This window comes from Callorhinus ursinus, unplaced genomic scaffold (genome assembly GCF_003265705.2).
Source record: "Callorhinus ursinus isolate GAN/ISIS: 27379988/994484 unplaced genomic scaffold, GSC_fseal_2.0 scaffold25, whole genome shotgun sequence".
NCBI classification, from domain to species: Eukaryota; Metazoa; Chordata; class Mammalia; order Carnivora; family Otariidae; genus Callorhinus; species Callorhinus ursinus.
In genome coordinates, this window is record NW_027397087.1 from 38,818,409 (window position 1) to 38,823,215 (window position 4,807).

Genomic DNA, 4,807 nt, shown 5'->3' on the forward strand with positions numbered 1-4,807 from the left:
AAGATATACTAAAGGAAGTTCTTTCAGCCCAAAAACAAGTGAACCCAGAAAGTAATTTGAAACCATATGAAAAATCGGAGTGCTGGTAAAGGTAATTATATAATTGTAAAGGACAGCCTAAATGTATATTTCTTCTTTCTTCTCTTAAATGATTTAAAAACAATTGTATAGAACAATATGTCTATGATTGTATTGTTGGGTCTATAACATATAGAAATGAAAAAAATTTGACAATAACAGCAGAAAGGAGGTGGGTGGAAACAAAGCTGTACTGGAGTAAGAAAATGACAGGGGCGCCTGGGTGGCTCAGTTGGTTAAGCGACTGCCTTCGGCTCAGGTCATGATCCTGGAGTCCCGGGATCGAGTCCCACGTCGGACTCCCTGCTCAGCGGGGAGTCTGCTTCTCCCTCTGACCCTCTTCCCTCTCATGCTCTCTATCTCTCATTCTCTCTCTCTCTCAAATAAATAAATAAAATCTTTAAAAAAAAATAAAATAATTGGTTAAGAAAATGACAACAGGTTGTAACTTGGATCCACAGGAACAAATGAAGAGATCAAAATTGGTAAATAACAAACTCTATAAATATATACTTGTTCTCCTTCTCTCAGCTTCTTTAAAAGACATACAAATATATAAATGTAATAATCTCAACAATGTAGTGATGAATTTGTAACTTACGTAGACATTTTTAAACACATAATTTACAAACATATTAACATATACATAACAACAATATATATAATATATAATAGCACAAGGAAAGGAGAACAAAGCTGTATAGGAGTAGTGTTCTTATATCTCACTGTAATTAAGGTAGAACAAATTTGAAATAGATTCTGATAAGTTAAGAGGTATATGAAGATCCTAGAGCAACTACTCAGAAAGTAACTAAAAATATAGTAAAAATATAGTGAAAATGATTAAAGAAATTAAAATGTTACAATAGAAAGTATTCATTTATGTAAAACAAAGTATTAAAGGAGGAAGAGAGAAATAAAAATGATGTTAAATGTATAGAAAACAAAAAGTAAAATACTAGACATAAATCCAACTATGTCAATATTACACTAAATGTGTCAGCTATAATCAAAATTCTAAAAAAGTCATTGAATTGTATATCTAAAAAGGGGTTATTACTGTATGTAAACTACACAGCATTAAACTAATTTTTGAAAAATTACACTAACTGTGAGTGAATTACACAATCGGATCAAAAGGCAGAGATGATCATACTGGTCTAAAAAAGCAAGCTCCAAAAAAATAAATAAATAAATAAATAAATAAAATAAAAAAGCAAGCTCCACCGAACTCTATTCTGTCTATAAGAGACACACTTCAGAATCAAAGGTACTAACAGATTGAAAGTAAAAGTATAGATAAAGATCCCATGTAAAACAACAGCAAACAGCGGGAGTGGCCATGCTAATAGACAAAATAGACTTCAAAACAAAACATGTAACTAGATATTTTATAGTGATAAGAGGGCCAATCCATCAGGAAAACATAACAGTTGCAAACATATATGCACCTGGAAACAGAGCACCAACATACATTAAGCAAACACTAACAGAATCGAAGGGATAAATAGACAACTCAGCAATAATAGTTGGAGACTTCAATATCCCACTCTATAATGGGTAGAACAATTAGGCAGAAGATCAACAAGGAAATAAGAGTTGAACAACATTATAAACCCCATAGATCTAACAGATGTTTAGGGAACTGTCCACCAAACAGCAGAATATATATTCTTCTCAAATGCATATGGAACATTCTCTGATATAAACCATATGCTAGGCCATAAAACAAGCCTCAATAATTGTAAAAAGATTAAAATCATAAAATGTGTGTTCTCTGACCATGATAGAATACAATTGGAAATCAATGGCAGGAAGAAATTTGAGCATTTCACAAATATGTGGAAAATAAGAACATACTCCTGAAAAACCCCCCTATGAACCAAATAAGAAATCACAAGGGAAATTAGAAAATTCTTTAACGTGAATAAAAATGAAGACATAACATATCAAAACTGGGATTCAGCTAGGCAATTCTTCAAAGAGAAATTTATAGCTTTAAATGCCTATGTTAACAAGAGGGGCATCTAGGTGGCTCAGTCAATTAAGCATCCGACTCTTGATTTCAGCTCAGGTCATGATCTCAGGGTCATGAGTTCAAGCCCCAGACCAGCTCCACACTGAGTGTGGAGCCTGCTTAAGATTCTCTCTCTCCTCCCCACCTCCCCTACCACCCCTTACCCCTGTGCGCTCTCTCTCTAAAAATAAATAAAAACAAACAACAAAAAAGATCACAAATCCATAACCTCACTTTCTACTTTAAAACACTAGAAAAAGGAGAACAAACTAAACATAAAGAGAACAGATGGAAGGAAATAATATAGAGTGGAAATTAATGGAATAAAGAGTAGAAAAACAAAGAGAAAACCAATGAAATAAAAAGTTAGTTCTTTGAAAAGACCAACATAATTGAACAAACTTTTAGCTAGCCTGACCAAGAAAAGAGAAAGAATGCTCAAAATTCTAAAATCAGGTATAAAAGAGAAAACATCACTACTGACCTTGGAAACATAAAAAGGATTATAAGTGAATATTATGAACAACTGTATGCCAATAAATTAGATAACTTAGATGAAATGGAAAAACTATCAGAAAGACCAAAATGACTGAAACTGATTCAAGAAGAAATAGAAAATATGAATAGATTTGAATCAATAATTTTAAAACTTCCCACAAGAAGAGCCCAGGCCCAGATTTCACTGATGTATTCTACCAAGCATTTGAAGAAGAATTGACACCAGTTTTTCACAAACTCTTACAAAAAATAGAAGAGGGAAAACTTCCTAACTCATTGTATGAAGCCAGTCTTACCCTGATACCAAAACCAAGGACATTATGAGAAAATAAAATTACAAACTAATATCTCTTTGAATACAGATGCAAAAAATCAACATCAAAATACTAGCAAACTAAATCTAGAAACACGGAAAGAGTCTAGATTCCTTTGTAGATTCTCTAAAAAAAAAATCTAGAAACACCATGACCAAGTGGAATTTTTCCTGGAATGCAAGATTTGCTCAACATATAAAAAACAACAAAATACACCATATTAATAGAATAAAGAACAAAAACCACACAATCATTTCAATAGATGCAGAAAAAACATTTGACAAAATCCAACACCCTTTCATGATTAAAAAAACAGTAAACTGGGAGAGGGAACTGCCTCAACCCGATTTAGGGCATCTATGAATGCTAACATCATACTTAATGGTAAATGTCTGAAAACTTTCCCTTATGATCAGGAACAAAACAAGGATGTTCACTCTCAGCACTTCTATTCAACATGGTACTGAAGGTTTTCCCAGGGCAATTAGCCAAGAAAATGAAATATAAGACACTGAAATTGGAAAGGAATTGCTATTTGCAGAGGACATGATCTTGAATATTGAAAATTCTAAGGAATCCACCAAAAAACTAATAGAACTAATAAACAAGTTCAGTAAGTTTGCAGAGTATTATAACAATACACAAAAATCAACCGTCTTTTTACACATTAACAATGAACAATGTAAAAGTGAAATTAAGAAAACAATTTTATTTACTATAGCATTAAAAAGAGTAAAATATTTAGGAGTCTCTTTCCACCATCTTTCTGTGTTGCTATAATGGTGTGCATGAATGTCCTGGCAGATGCTCTCAAGAGCATTAACAATGCTGAAAAGAGAGGCAAATGCCGGATTCTTATTAGGCCGTGCTCCAAAGTCATCATCTGGTTTCTAACTGTGATGATGAAGCATGGTTACATTGGCAAATTTAGAAATCACTGATGATCACAGAGCAAGGGAAGATTGTTGTGAACCTCACGGGCAGGTTAAACAAGGTTTCTAGCTTTCATATTTACAAGGAGACTGACATCCTGTGGTCCAACATAGATGAGGGGAAAACAGGCCCAGAAATGAGCTGTGGTTAGTGGCAGGGGCCAGATTGATTGTGTGGAGTGATCAGACCCAGATCTGATGTACAACTGAAAGATCTAGAAAAATGGCAGAATAATCTGCTCCTGGCCCTCCAGTTTGATTTCATTGTATTGACAACCTCAGCTTGCATCATGGACCATGAAGAAGCAAGACGAAAATACACAGGAGGGAAAATCCTGGGATTCTTTTTCTAGGGATGTATTACATATGTGTAAATAAAATGCCTCAATGGACCAAAAAAAAAAATATTTAGGAGTACATTTTAATTTTTATTATTATTATTTTTAAAGATTTTATTTATTTATTTGACAGAGAGAGACAGAGCGAGAGAGGGAACACAAGCAGGGGGAGAGGAAGAGGGAGAAGCAGGCTTCCCGCGGAGCAGGGAACCCGATGCTGGGCTCAGGGCTCGATCCCAGGACCCTGGGATCATGACCTGAGCCAAAGGCAGACGCTTAACGACTGAGCCACCCAGGCGCCCCTATTTTTATTATTATTTTTTAAGATTTTTAAAATTTATTTATTTTAAAGAGAGAGAGAGTGGGTGGAGGAGCAAAGGGAGAGGGACAAGCAGACTCTGCCCTGAGTGTGGAGTCCAGTGTAGGGCTTGGTCCCACAACCCTGAGATCATAACCTGAGCAGAAATTAGGAGTCAGGGCGCCTGGGTGGCTCAGTCGTTAAGCGTCTGCCTTCGGCTCAGGTCATGATCCCAGGGTCCTGGGATCGAGTCCCACATCGGGCTCCCTGCTCCGCGGGAAGCCTGCTTCTCCCTCTCCAGCTCCCCCTGCTTGTGTTCCTGCTCTCGCTGT

At 35.7% G+C, this 4,807-nt stretch overlaps 1 pseudogene; it reads left to right on the forward strand.

Moving 5' to 3' along the window:
* Positions 1–3,681: 3,681 nt before the first annotated feature.
* On the forward strand, positions 3,682–4,223 carry LOC141370073 (small ribosomal subunit protein uS8-like; annotated as a pseudogene).
* Positions 4,224–4,807: the final 584 nt, after the last annotated feature.